This window comes from Pinus tabuliformis, chromosome 7 (genome assembly GCF_031772625.1).
Source record: "Pinus tabuliformis cultivar Carrire ecotype Pingquan chromosome 7, CPIR1, whole genome shotgun sequence".
NCBI classification, from domain to species: Eukaryota; Viridiplantae; Streptophyta; class Pinopsida; order Pinales; family Pinaceae; genus Pinus; species Pinus tabuliformis.
Window position 1 is genome coordinate 1,268,281,231 of NC_142293.1, and position 15,803 is coordinate 1,268,297,033.

Below are 15,803 nucleotides of genomic sequence, written 5' to 3' on the forward strand. Positions count from 1 at the left end.
GGAACTTACCTTGTGCACAAACTTATGATTGTAGTTCTCGTTTTAAAACATTCCACAATAAAATCTATATACTACAATGATCTTTGAAGGTCTAGAATAGATTTCTTTAATTTCATAAGGAACTGAGACAGTGTCACTTTAAACAAAGCATCCAAAAAGAAGTTGAAAATATATTTTTCATCCTCTTTGAGTTCTGGAAGGCATTATACATAAGAGAAGGGTTTGAGCTAATGTATCAGTTTAGATTGATATCTTAGCTTGAAGTGCTTTTATGAACCTCATGACTAGTACCTCTGATTAAGTTCATCTATATCTTAACCAATCCCAACAAGGTGACTTTGTGATAAGTCCATGAGGCTGTTGGTTAGCTTCCATATGGAACCTAGTGATTGGTTGTGATATGGACCCAACAGACATGGTAAACTATATTTAATGAATTTCAGGTGGTTCAGGGCCTGTAAAAGACTGCCTACGTCCATTAGATGTTTGTTGGTTGGTGGGGGGAGGAGTGAAGATAGTTTGGAGGCTTATGAGGTCTTCTTTATCATGAAAATTTTATAAAATGATAAGACATGCTATTTGGAAATTATTATCTAGGAAATGTAAGAGTTCAAAGATGGTAGCAAGGAGGATTGTACAATAACATTTATATAATCCATCACCAGAATATAGTTGAGCTTAAATGGTGCAATTTTCAAATGCAAGGAATTAAAGAGGCAGTAGGAGTTGTATCAGTTGTAAAGCAAGCTTATCAAAGACTATGGTCGAATACACTATGAACCATGATCAGGTGTAGCATTTTGGAGTCACTCCAAAATAAGGCAAATCATCATAATTTTAATAAATGTTAAAATTATTGGATGTTTTAGTAAAGTCTCAATGATGTGTAATTCAATCAAACATAACGTGGTAATTTCTCAATCAACAATGTCTTTATTCCTAAAATAACCTACAATCTACAATTCATGAAAACTTCCCTTGCCTCATTATTCAAAGCTAGAAAACCCAATTCCACATATAGATCTGAGAAGGAAAATAACCTAATCATGCATCAATCTCATATCCAAAGAAGATTTTCAAGGAAGTAGAAGTACAATGTCTAAATTCACTATTGATTATTGACATGTAGCATAAAAAACCATATGTTGGAGAAGACTTATGTGAGGACCCATTTTACAGCGTAAACTAAAACTACAACATCAAGAGACCTATGACAAGGATATTAGGATGAACCCATTCAAGTTTCTGACCTCAGTTTGTATTTTCCATTCTTTAACTTTTACTACCAGCTGCTGCAAATGTACAAGCTTACGCTTCTCACTGACAAGTTAGGCCTCAAACTTCTTTTGCATTCCATTCTCTCTATCAAGAGCTTCATGAATTGCTCCATTGCCTCAACTGCACACCATGCATTTTCTAAAGCTTCATGTTCAGCATTATCATCGGTTTTCTTTGACAATGCATTCATAACATCAACCTGTATAGGTTAGGGAGCTTCTCCCAATCTATAGCCAACACATCCTTGAGTGCATTCTTAACATCAAGGTCTGTTACTTGGGGTAATGCACTTATGTCTCAACTAAATGATCGTATAGGAGTTTTGACAACAAATGGAAGCCTGCATTTTGTGGTTTCATAATTTTATAAGTTCATTCGCAATGGTTTCTAAAGTTGATCTGAGCAGTCAGAAATTAGAGTTAGCTAAATTCCATCTAGTCGAAAACATTAACCTGAATAATTGATCAAAAGGATCATTTCCTTCAAAGACCTCATTTGAAATAATAGAAACCAACCTCGCCTGTTTGCCCAGTCATTTAATCTAGCTCCATTCTCAAGTATTTCAAAACTCCAGAGAACTGCTCCACTACCTTAGCTGCACACCATGCATTTTCTAAAGCTTCATGTCCAGCATTGTCATCGGTTTTCTTTGACAATGTATTCATAACATCAACCTGTATAGGGTCAGGAAGCTTCTCCCAATATGTAGCCAACACATCCTTGAGTGCATTCTTAACATCAAGGTCTGTTACTTGGGGTAATGCACTTATGTCTGAACTAAATGACCGTATAGGAGTTTTGACCACAAATGGAAGCATGCATTTTATGGTTGCATAATTTTATAAGTTCATTCGCAAACGTTTCTAAAGTTGATCCGAGTAGTCAGAAATTATAGTTAGCTAAATTCCATCTTGTCGAAAACATTAACCTTAATAACGGATCAAAAGGTTCATTTCCTTCAAAGCCCTCAAGGTTGCAGTACCAGAAACTCAACATGCAAAGAAAAAGAACCCATGATGATTAACGCAAAAGAAAACCCTCCTCGAGCTTAGCAAACTCCAACAGGCCCGAAAGGGCAAAAAATGCAAGTTTTTTTTTCAAAATAGGTTTAGAAACCATCCTGGAGTGACAAGGGTTGGCAATTTGGCAAGTTCTCCTAACTCAAATCTAATGAGAATATTGTTGAACCTTCTTTGAAGAAATTTGCAGCCTGCCAGAGCAAAATGAATGCAATGAATCCTTGTTCAGCATTGCAGAAGTTGCAAACCATCGTGCATAAGGAAACTATATGGCATGAATGAAGGATTCGGCTTTCCTTACCCTGCATCCTCAAAGTGAAGTTGAAAGCCCTGTCTAAATCACAACAATCCTGGTTGTTTTTCTGGGTCACGGGACTAGAGAATGTTGTAAAAACACTGGAGAATAGTCATTTTAACCTTACTATTAGGTATTTGAGTGGGCCAGGCTCCTCCCCACCTCGTTGCACCTCTAAATGTCGAAAATGCACACCATGCAAGCCTGTTCATGTGCCTGTACCCCCAGGAACTCCTATAACCCTTGCAGTCTGAAACAAAAAGATATTAAGGTATAACCTAACTTCATATTCTCTTCAACTCTTCTATCTACCACTACATTACTATTTATTTATGATTTGATCCAATAACATAATTTTTCATTTTTCATGGGTTACATGAAACAACATTAGATTTGCAGCAATAATGCCATGAAAATGGAGCCTTGGATTATAGAATTAGAGGAAGGAGGTATCTGAGTGGGCCAGGCTCCTCCCCACCTCGTTGCACCTCTAAATGTGGAAAATGCACACCATGCAAGCCTGTTCATGTGCCTGTACCCCCAGGAACTCCTGTAACAGCTAAATACTACCCTGAGGCCTAGAGATGCAAATGTGGTAACAAATTATACATGCCCTGATCTTCAGCACCCAACTGATGTTCATGTACATGCAGCTATAATACAGATCATTCATGATCACAACAATATCTCTCTCTATATATATATCTAAATCAGTTATATACTCACTTGTAGGGTTTTTCAGGCCCTAAGCAGCTCTCCATGATCTGGTACTAACAGCTTCTCTTGTAATGTGCTCGTGTCTTAATTTTAATTATGAGTATACATCTTTTTGTCTATCAATATAAAATTGCATTTATAGTCTTGATGTGCTTTATCTCAAAAAGAATGTCTCAACCTGCAATATGTCTCAACAACTTGCCATGTCTCAACCAATGTTATCTAACATATTCAATTTATATTCAACCAACATCTATGAATGCTCAACAATTGCCGATTAGTGATTCCCATGTAAACTTCAACCATCCTTAAACCTTGGTCTCAACCTACAATATGTCTCAACAACCTATCATTTATATTGCCAGGACCTGTTGGCCCTGGTTAGAACCCACCAGACCTTTATCAGAAAAAAATTTCTTGCAAAATTCCCATTGAATCTTACTGTTCCCAAATGTGATTTTCATCCACAGAACCTAATTACCATGATCAAATGCTTTGTAACACTAATTAATGAATAGTTTTCTCTGCTCTGTGGCAATGGATCTCCCCATTTAATTCCCACTTCAATTTTTAGAAGATGGAGGAACCAAAATACCTTTCTGTAGCTGATTGCTTTTTACTATAAAGGAAATTTGAGTTTCATCAACATTGACTTCATTAGAGCTGTTCTGATACTCAGCAATGGATGTGTGGCAGGTTATATTCCTTTCTGATGATTGGTTTGGTTTATTATTTCACATTTCCTCCATGTTATATTTGTCCTTTCCCATTGAAATATTTAACAAATCCCCATATCTATATTCTTCTTTAGTTCTTGTTGAATAGGGTCATTGTGAGTTTCTTCTATCTTTATTTTTGCAGTTAACGTGGACAAATTTTTTTGACCTTCTGGCAGGTGTTGGACACAAACATCACTTCTAGTGGCATCTGGAATGCCATAAAGTTCCTGACAATTTTCACGTGTTCTCACACTAATAGGAAGTAAACCATATAGAATTTAGGTCATTCTATCAAGAAACGTTATTCTGTCAAGAAACCTTCTAAAATCCTGGTTATTCTGTTAAGAAACGTTAGGTGTTTATCAGGAGAAATAAAATGCCAGATATAAACTTGAATGTGTCTTAGGATCAATCCTATAACTTCTATTTGATAATTCCTATTCTACTGACCGATTAGGCTTCCGAATCACCAAGATTGTCTGCCTCAGTTGCACGCTATGCATTTTCTAAATCTCCCTGTCCAACGTTATCATTGGTTTTCTTTGACAATGCATTCATAACATTAGCCTGTATAAGGGATATTTCAAATCCACATACTTTAGCTTTCAAGGAATTGGATATGAACAAAATGAAGAAATAGGGATGGGATCACCGTTGTCATCAGTTTCCACTAATATATACATCAAGTACTTTGAAAAAAAGGTCCCTTCAACTTTCTTTCTCAAATAGGTTTCATCTGGGCCAAATGTGTCCACGTAATTGAGGAAGTCATTTCTCAATTGGCAATGTCTTTATTCCTAAAATAACCTACAATCTACAATTCATGAAAACTTCCCTTGCCTCACTATTCAAAGCTAGAAAACCCAATTCCACATACAGAGATGAGAAGGAAAATAACCTAACCATGCATCAGTCTCATCTCCATACAAGATTTTCAAGGAAGTAGAAGTACAATGTCTAAATTCACCTCTTGATTTGGTGTCATAAGTTCACTGCTGATTATTGACGTGTAGCATAAAAAACCAAATGTTGGAGAAGGCTTATGTGAGGACCCATTTTACAGCCTAAACTACAACTACAACATCAATAGACCAGTGACAAGGATATCAAGATGAAACCATTCAAGTTTCTGACCTCAGTTTGTAGTTTCCATTCTTTAACTTTTATTAGTAGCTGCTGCAAATGTACAAGCTTATGCTTCTCACTGACAAGTTCTTCTTGCAATATAGCTTTCTGTCTTACCCAGGCCTCAAACTTCTTTTGCATTCCCTTCTCTCTATTAAGAGATTCTTGACAAGTTGTTGCAGATTGTAAAGAACTTAGTTTTGCAGCCTTCATCTCATGCCTTACCAGTGTATTTTCTTCTTTTGGCTTGCAGACTACAGCATTGGAAAGTTCTACCTACCCACTGGCTTTACGTAATGCATTCTCCATTTCATAAAGTTTCTTCATGGTACTTTCCTCAAGAGACTGTTTTTCCTTTTTAAGGGAGACAACTTCTTCCTTCTCTTGCTTGAGGGCTTTTAATTCAACTTTGTCTTTACTCAGTCTATGAGCTGCCTGCTTGGTTTATATTTTAATCATTAAAGCCTTCATATCCAGCTAAAAACACAAAATGAACATCCAATGGAACTTACCTTGTGCACAAACTTATGATTGTAGTTCTCGTTTTAAAACATTCCACAATAAAATCTATATACTACAATGATCTTTGAAGGTCTAGAACAGATTTCTTTAATTTCATAAGGAATCGAGATAGTGTCACTTTGAACAAAGCATCCAAAAAGAAGTTGAAAATATATTTTTCATCCTCTTTGAGTTCCGGAAGGCATCATACATAAGAGAAGGGTTTGAGCTAATGTATCAGTTTAGATTGATATCTTAGCTTGAAGTGCTTTTATGAACCTCATGACTAGTACCTCTGATTAAGTTCATCTATATCTTAGCTAATCCCAACAAGTTGACTTTGTGATAAGTCCATGAGGCTGTTGGTTAGCTTCCATATGGAACCTAGTGATTGGTTGTGATATGGATCCAACAACATGGTAAACTATATTTAATGAATTTCAGGTGGTTCAGGGCTTGTAAAAGACTGCCTACGTCCATTAGATGTTTGTTGGTTGGCGGGGGGAGGAGTGAAGACAGCTTGGAGGCTTATGAGGTCTTCTTTATCATGAAAATTTTATAAAATGATAAGACATGCTATTTGGCAATTATTATCTAGGAAATTTAAGAGTTCAAAGATGGTAGCAAGGAGGATTGTACAATAACATTTATATAATCCATCAACAGAATATAGTTGAGCTTAAATGGTGCAATTTTCAAATGCAAGGAATTAAAGAGGCAGTAGGAGTTGCATCAGTTGTAAAGAAAGCTTATCAAAGACTATCGTCCAATACACTATGAACCATGATCAGGTGTAGCATTTTGGAGTCACTCCAAAATAAGGCAAATCATCATAATTTTGATAAATGTTAAAATTATTGGATGTTTTAGTAAAGTCTCAATGATGTGTAATTCAATCAAACATAACACAGTCATTTCTCAATCAACAATGTCTTTATTCCTAAAATAACCTACAATCTACAATTCATGAAAACTTCCCTTGCATCATTATTCAAAGCTAGAAAACCCAATTCCACATATAGAGCTGAGAAGGAAAATAACCTAATCATGCATTTATCTCATATCCAAACAAGATTTTCAAGGAAGTAGAAGTACAATGTCTAAATTCACTGTTGATTATTGACGTGTAGCATAAAAAACCATATGTTGGAGAAGTCTTATGTGAGGACCCATTTTACAGCGTAAACTAAAACTACAACATCAAGAGACCTGTGACAAGGATATCAAGATGAACCCATTAAAGTTTCTGACCTCAGTTTGTATTTTCCATTCTTTAACTTTTAATACCAGCTGCTGTAAATGTACAAGCTTACGCTTCTCACTGACAAGTTAGGCCTCAAACTTCTTTTGCATTCCATTGTCTCTATCAAGAGCTTCTTGAATTGCTCCACTGCCTCAGCTGCACACCATGCATTTTCTAAAGCTTCATGTTCAGCATTATCATCAGTTTTCTTTGACAATGCATTCATAACATCAACCTGTATAGGGTCAAGGAGCTTCTCCCAATCTGTAGCCAACACATCCTTGAGTGCATTCTTAACATCAAGGTCTGTTACTTGGGGTAATGCACTTATGTCTCAACTAAATGATTGTATAGGAGTTTTGACAACAAATGGAAGCCTACATTTTGTGGTTGCATAATTTTATAAGTTCATTCACAATGGTTTCTAAAGTTGATCTGAGCAGTCAGAAATTAGAGTTAGCTAAATTCCATCTAGTCGAAAACATTAACTTGAATAACTGATCAAAAGGATCATTTCCTTCAAAGACCTCATTTGAAACAACAGAAACCAACCTCGCCTGTCTGCCCAGTCATTTAATCTAGCCCCATTCTCAAGTATTTCAAAACTCCAGAGAACTGCTCCACTACCTTAGCTGCACACCATGCATTTTCTAAAGCTTCATGTCCAGCATTATCATCAGTTTTCTTTGACAATGTATTCATAACATCAACTTGTACAGGGTCAGGAAGCTTCTCCAAATCTGTAGCCAACGCATCCTTGAGTGCATTCTTAACATCAAGTTCTGTTACTTGGGGTAATGCACTTATGTCTGAACTAAATGACCGTATAGGAGTTTTGACTGCAAATGGAAGCATGAATTTTGTGGTTGCATAATTTTATAAGTTCATTCGCAAATGTTTCTAAAGTTGATCCGAGCAGTCATAAATTATAGTTAGCTAAATTCCATTTTGTCGAAAACATTAACCTGAATAATGGATCAAAAGGGTCATTTCCTTCAAATCCCTCAAGGTTGCAGTACAAGAAACTCAACATGCAAAGAAAAAGAACCCATGATGATTAACGCAGAAGAAAACTCTCTTCGAGCTTAGCAAACTCCAACAGGGCCGGAAGGGCAAACAATGCATGTTTTTTTTTTCAAAATAGGTTCAGAAACCATCCTGGAGCGATAGGGGTTGGCAATTTGCCAAGTTCTCCTAACTCAAATCTAATGAGAATATTGTTGAACCTTCTTGGAAGAATTTTGTAGCCTGCCAGAGCAAAATGAATGCAATGAATCCTTGTTTAGCATTGCAAAAGTTGCAAACCATTGCGCATAAGGAAACTATATGGCATGAATGAAGGATTTGGCTTTCCTTGCCCTGCATCCTTAAAGTGAAGTTGAATGCCCTGTCTAAATCACAACAATCCTGGTTGTTTTTCTGGGTTAGAAGACCAGAGAATGTTGTTAAAACGCTGGAGAATGGTAATTTTAACCTTACTATTAGTTTTTTTTGGTCTTAACTATCAATCCAAGGGCCTTAAAATTTCCAATCGTCTAACATCTGATCGAATGGTGTAGATAATGACACGGTAGCAGTTGGGGATGTTGATTTCAGAGGGGAACGCCTTACAGCGTAATAAAAAATATTGCATTCTCGTTCATGCTAGTGTAATGGGATGTTGATTTCAGAGGGGAACGCCTTACCTGGTGACAAAAATGAGAACTGTTGCTTTGATACATTTGTGTTGGATGAAAATAGAGGGCATGCTTGTGCACTTAACTACACAAAAGTAAATGGATAAATGCACTCTATTATAGGATATGTATTCTCCCTTAATGTAGATTATTATTTGCTCGATTACTACTCTTCGATTGAGTTTATGTACGGTTTTGGAACTTTTGAAATCACTGTAGATTTCTATTAAACTTGGATTGAGCAAGAATAAGATTAACTAACGAAATTATATTTATGATAATTATTTATATATTTATTATAATGTTATATAGATAATTATGAAATTTGAAATTAGAAGATTATAAATCTTATTATTATTATTATCGCAGTTATTCTGTTGAGAGACAAGTACATATTGCAGTGGTGTAAATGCTTGTAATCAATATAGATTCATGTTAGTCCCAATTTTATCAAACATGAGTAGGGATCAAATTTCTTGAGGTGCAAATTTTTTTTCAAGTGCAAAAATTAAAGAAAGGTTTGCAGTGGTGTATACATATCTATATATATATATATATATAAACTCCATGCTAAGCATTCAAGGAATTACACATCTCCTTCATTTTGATGGTTAAAATATTTTATTAGTGTCAAAATGAACAAAATGAAGGAGATGTGTAATCCCTTTCATGCTTAGCATAGAGTTGACACATGGCATATATATAAATAACCAACATAGATTCAAGCTTTGAGAGAGATCAAATTTCTCTAGGTGCAAACATTTCTTCAAGTTTTGCACTTTGAAAGAGGTTTGTACCTCTAAGAAATTTGATCTATGGGTGCTTGATAGAGCCACGGTTAACGTGGATCTATGCTAGTTATTATTTATAAAAATAATTAATATATGAGTTAAACATATATACATTTAAAGAAAACATGTAACAAAATTCTTAACCATGGAGATTTGACCCCTCTTTATTATGGAGATTCTTATCTTGTAAATAGGTTTTGTTACAATATGATGGGATCCTAGTAATACCTCATGTCCAAGAAAAACCATAACTCATGTTCACATGACATTTTTTTAATTAATCAATTTAATTAAAAAGGCAAAAATTGCATGACAACTTTTAATATAATTGTTAACTATTAATTTGTGGCTACTATTAAAAATGTGTTATAGAAGTTAAATCTCTACCATATTTAAAAATGATTGATAATTAAATTAAAATTATAGAAGTCGTATTCAAAGTACACACATTTATTAACACCAGCATAGATCTACCTTAACCCAACCTCTATCAAGTGTGAAGGGGGATCAAATCCCTCAAGGGGCAAACCTCTTTTTAGAGCGTAAAACATGAGAAAATGCTTGCACCTCTTTTAAGAGGGCAAAACATGAGAAAATGTTTGCACCTCTAGGGAGGGATTTGATATAACCATTTATTTATTTATTTTAAATAATTATATCTTTTATTTTTTGAGCCTAGAGGCTCATTCTACAACCCAGTGTGAAGGTGATGTGTAAGTATGTCCGTCCCTCTTAAAATAAAAATAAAATATTCACTAAATAGAAAAATAATATTGCTATAATAAAAAAGAAAAAAATATGCTATGTATTATGATGTAATACAATTTGATTTATAGTAATTAGAAGTTAAAAAAATATGGAGTAGGATAATTAATTCTTAAAATTTTTAAAAATATTTAAACACATGTTATCAACTTCATATATATCTAGAAAAAAATTGCTAAAAAAAATTAATTTTATGTTGTAAAAAATAAAATATCCAATGTAGGTTATGAATAAAATATTTTAATATGAATTAATATTGAGGTATCATTAAAAATATATTAATAAAAAAAACCTAGATTAACGTGCGCTAATAAAATGACTCAATACACATGTTACGTAATCTCTATAACATTTAAAAATACAATTTACACAATAAAAAATTACACATTGGTTTTTGCACTTGAAAATAAGTTTGCACCTAAAATAATTTGATTTGCGGCTACCTTGTTTTTATATAAGTTCAAAATTTAAAAAATATATATTTGTTTTAAATTTTAAAAAATATATATTTATTTAATTATAATATAAAATATTGCCACTAACTTGTTTTTATATATAAGTTTAAAGTTTTAAAAATATATTTATATATTTTTAATTAATTAATGACGATGTTACTTATTGATACAACATTTATATGATACATAGATAGACGATAAAACAATCAATTATTCTTCGTACAATTATGGTCACGTGTTCATATTGCTTTGGTTGATAGAATTATGGTCACATTGCTTGGTTTTGTGTACCGTTTAGGAGCTTTCCCCGTCAATTATTTGAAATTATTTTAGCATTTTCTTTTATATTTAAAGATAAAGTGAGATTTCATAAACCTTGTGGTGGCTTTAAATAGCAGACGCTTATTGCTTCCTTCCCACCAGTGTCTCACTTAGAAAGTGTGTGTCCGAAATGTAATTTCGAATTTTATCTGTGTCTCTGTCTCTCTCGCCTTGAGGGTGTTGCAACAACAGTTATTTTAGGTTTATTTTTCTGTTTATTCTTTACACGGTTATTGCACAAAAGAGGTATTAGGGCGAGATTGCCTCCAGGACCGTTTCCATGGCCGATCATCGGAAATCTCCACCAACTGATACTGCCTGCTCACCGTTCTCTTAAAGGCCTTGCTGACAAATATGGCCCCATTTTCTTCCTCCGCTTAGGGTCTGTCCCTACTGTTGTCGTTTCTTCTTCGGAGATGGCCAAACACTTTCTTAAAACCCATGATTTGATGTTTGCCAACCGACCTGCAACATCCGCTGGAAAATACATATTTTTCAATTATAATGATATGATCTTCGTTCCGTATGGAGATCATTGGCGGCAACTGAGAAAAATATGCATGTTAGAGCTGCTCACCGCCAAAAGGATCGAGTCATTCAGGAGCGTGCGAGAGGAAGAAGTGTCTGCGATGATCCGTTCAATTTGGGAGGAGAGTGAGAGCGGAGTGCTGGACGTGGACGTCAGCAACGCTTTCTCTAGTCTCACCTCCAATATAACTTGCGCATACTGGCGAGTGACGATGAGTTGGGTGGCGGCTTCAAAGGTTTCAAGGATTTAATAGTAGAGGTGGTATCTACGGCGGGAGCTTTTACCATCGGAGACTTTCTTCCCTTTTTGGATTGGCTTGATTTGCAAGGTATCAAGCGGCGCATGAAGAAGATCCATAAAACATTCAATGAATTCGCAGAGAAAATGATAGACGACCATGTTGCTCATCGCATGGCCACCACCTCAAATCACCAAGAAGGAGAAGAGCCTCAAGTTAAAGATTTCGTGGATGTGCTGCTCGAGAAAGCTGAGACTGATTCCAAAATCACACGGGAAACTATCAAGGCTGTTGTTCTTGTATGTCTCTCTGCCCTCGCCCATTCTATATATTATCATTTATGATCCTCATTCTTATGCTTAAATCCTTCAACCACGTTAGAATGGGCAATGAGTGAGTTGCTCAGACATCCCCATGCAATGAAGAGATTGCAAGAAGAAATCGAATGGGTAGTCGGCAAGAATCGCCAAGTGAATGAATCTGATGTAGCGAGCATGAAATACCTCCATTGCGTGGTGAAAGAAACGCTAAGATTATACCCACCTGTGGTGCTAGCGATTCCTCATGAATCTGTAGAGGCTGTGACAGTAGGAGGATACCATATCCCTAAGAAAACAATGGTAATGGTGAATGTGTGGGCTATAGGAAGGGATCCCAATGTGTGGGGACCAGATGCTTCCGAATTCAAGCCGGAGAGATTCATGGAGGAGGAACATGTGAATTTAGCAGATCAATCTGACTTCCGTATGATTCCGTTTGGGGCAGGAAGGAGAGGATGCCCGGGGGCTCCCATGGCTATTCCTACCATTGAATTCGCATTGGCTCAGCTGATGCACACTTTCGATTGGAGAGTTGAAGGTGATCCGTCGCAGCTGGATATGACGGAAGTGTGCAGGCTGACAGCACTGGTAAATGTTTCCATTCCACAGTGTCCCGTCATCAGCGGAATGTGCTGACAGCCGTAGGTGTGAATCAGTTTAAGAACACGAAGGTTGCACTTCTGATCCATCCATAGGACTCTCAAAGGGGTTATGTCGTTCACATAGTGTGAATAATTGTTCACAAATAATATACCACCCCTTACTACAAACGCCGATAGGGCAGAGGGTGTCACGCCCCTACACCTGCGGTAGTCTTTCAACCACTTATAGCGAGGTGCGGCACTACCAATCGTTTTCTTTTCACCAATACTTATGATTTTAGACTACGCCTAACATTCCATACTTAGTCTTATTTTCGTTACCAAGTATTATTATGCATTCCTTTATACAAGTGAAAGCCCATAACATTCACATAACAACATTATACAAGAGAAATGCACAACAGTATAAAGGAAGCGGCAACTCCCTGTAATATGAGTCTGCCTGAATCAATATATTATACAATCTTCACTTTTACAAAGTACAAGTTAAATCTTGGAAAACCCCAAATTTACACTTAGCCAATTTTCACAACTTCGGCAAACTCGGTTGTCCAGCTCGTCGGCACCTCTGCACGGTCGCCACACGACTCTCCAACCCTTCGTTCACCTTGTCACACGATCGTGTTGTTTTCCCAACTCGGGCGCGCCTCCAAGTCGCCACACACGGTTCACCTCTGCCCGAGACACACCTCCGTTCACAATCTCAACACTCCACCAAGTCTCTGTGCACACTTGCACGACGGGCGGGCACTCACTCGAGTCACCCAAGAACCCGTGCCAAGTCGTCGCACAAACCAGGCGCCCACCAACGTTTCACCGTCGGGCACTCCGTCGCATAAACCGGGCGCCACACACCCGTGCACGCCCTCACCCAACCACCGGGCGCTCCTGCCTACGCCTTCACCCAAAACCGAGAATGACACCTAACTCCGTGTGGCCTTGCCCAAGAATGGGCGCATCCTCCAAATCTGCGCCTCTGCCTCTTGTGCATCCACCTTGTAGTTCTGCGCCTGTACTTGAAAGTATGCACCCCATCCTGCATCAAAGTCTCTGACCTCAGCTCCTCAATGCATCAGATCCTCTAAGTCCACCATATATGAAGTCCCCAAAAGTCACAACCTCATGTCATCATGAGCTCCATAAGCCATCCCCAACCAACATCTCAGCAAGCATACAAGTCTCATCCCAAAGGTCTCTGCAAGATGCCTCAGCTCTCCATGTAGTAGGAATGCTCCATAGTCTGCTCACAATTCCATCCAAGTCCATGGTCTTGTTGTACAAGAGTGCACAACCTCTCCATCGGCTCATAAGTGAAACATCTCCATGTCACACTAGCAAATCCACCTACACAACATCCCCACCTTGGCACTCCCCATTAGATGCCCATAAGTGACACCTCTACAAGTGCTCCTGCATCATGTCCCTGCATAAGATTGCCATGCTCCATGCCTCCAACCTGATGTCCATGACTAAGTTTCCCATGTAGTCCAACCAAGTAGACCCATCACAACAATCGGTCATCCTCATCCAAGTCTACAATCTTTGGTCTAGTGAACTCGGTCACCCAACCATATTATCATCATCACGAGTCCCTTCCATCATAGCTCCCCCACTAAAGGTTCCACCAAGACTTGCTCTTGGTCTCGGCCATGAGAAGTCCACCCAAGTATCTCAAGTGTATGCCCTCCTCAATTTGTCCATGAGTCATGCCGGACACTTAGCCAATTCTCCATGTGGCTAAAGCATGATCCAACCCTCCGCAACGATCATCATGTTCCACCCTTGTCACGGGCCTTTGTACCTTCTACCATAAGGTCACAAACAACCCCAACAAGTCCTGCAACAGTCAACAATCCTTGCTTCTCCGTACAAGGTCTCATCATAGTCATCCATAGTAAGATCCTCCCCTGCATCGGCAAACTGACTTTGCCCTTCCCTACATACGACCCATCTACCAAATGCTCAAGTGAAACACAAGTATCAATACTTACTTCATCATCATCATCATGAGGCTCCTCCATGTGAGTATCCTCATTCATCCATGTCTGCAAACGGCACGATCCTGGTCCAACTTGATCAATCTCAATTTCATCCTCCATCATTGTCACATCTGCAACATCCTCAATCATCACGGCTTCCTCTTCCTTGTTAGCACAATCTGCAACTTCATCTTGCTCCATTGTCCAACCAAGTTGAAGAAGTTTGTCTTCAACATTCTTTTCCAAGATTTCAAGTTCCTTTCGAATCCAGGGATTCTCTTCTTTCATCTGCTTCAACCTATATAAGGTAAGCAAGAGCTTCCCTTTGCATTCTTCCAAACCTTCCATGCCTTGTTGTTCAGATTGGCCCAAGAATTAAGCTTCACCTCTGCTAAACCTGTTTCACCATTCACCTGAATCACCCTAATATTCCACCTGTCACCTGCAAAACTTGAGCTCCCTTTCAAGTCTTTGGTCTTCATAGAATCAACTCCTTGATTCAGTTCACCAGCTCTGATACCACCTGTCATGCCCCTACACCTACGGTAGTCTTTCAACCGCTTATAGCGAGGTGTGGCACTACCAATTGTTTTCTTTTCACCAATACTTACGATTGTAGACTACGCCTAACATTCCATACTTAGTCTTATTTTCGTTAGCAAGTATTATTATGTGTTCCTTTATACAAGTGAAAGCCCATAACATTCACATAACAACATTATACAAAAAGAAATGCACAACAGTATAAAAGGAGGGGCAACTCCCTGCAATGTGAGTCTACCCGAATCAATATATTATACAATCTTCACTTTTACAAAGTACAAGTTAAATCTTGGGAAACCCCAAATTTACACTTAACCAATTTTCACAACTTCAACAAACTCGGTTGTCCAGCTCGTCGGCACCTCCGCACGACTCTCCAACCCTTCGTTCACCTTGTCGCACGATCGTGTTGTTTGCCCAACTCGGGCTCGCCTCCAAGTTGCCACACATGGGCACCTCTGCCTAAGACACACCTCCGTTCACAATCTCAACACTCCACCAAGTCTCCATGCACACTTAAACGATGGGCGGGCACTCACCCGAGTCACCCAAGAACCCGTGCCAAGTTGTCGCACAAATCGGGTGCCCACCAACATTTCACCATCGGGTACTCCATCGCATAAACTGGGCATGACACACCCGTGCACACCCTCACCCAACCACCGGGTGCTCCTGCCCGCACCTTCA

The 15,803-nt window shown here is 38.0% G+C and overlaps 1 pseudogene; it reads left to right on the plus strand.

Moving 5' to 3' along the window:
* Positions 1–10,848: 10,848 nt before the first annotated feature.
* LOC149252053 (cytochrome P450 750A1 pseudogene) lies at positions 10,849–12,628 on the plus strand (annotated as a pseudogene).
* The last annotated feature ends 3,175 nt before the right edge of the window (positions 12,629–15,803 follow it).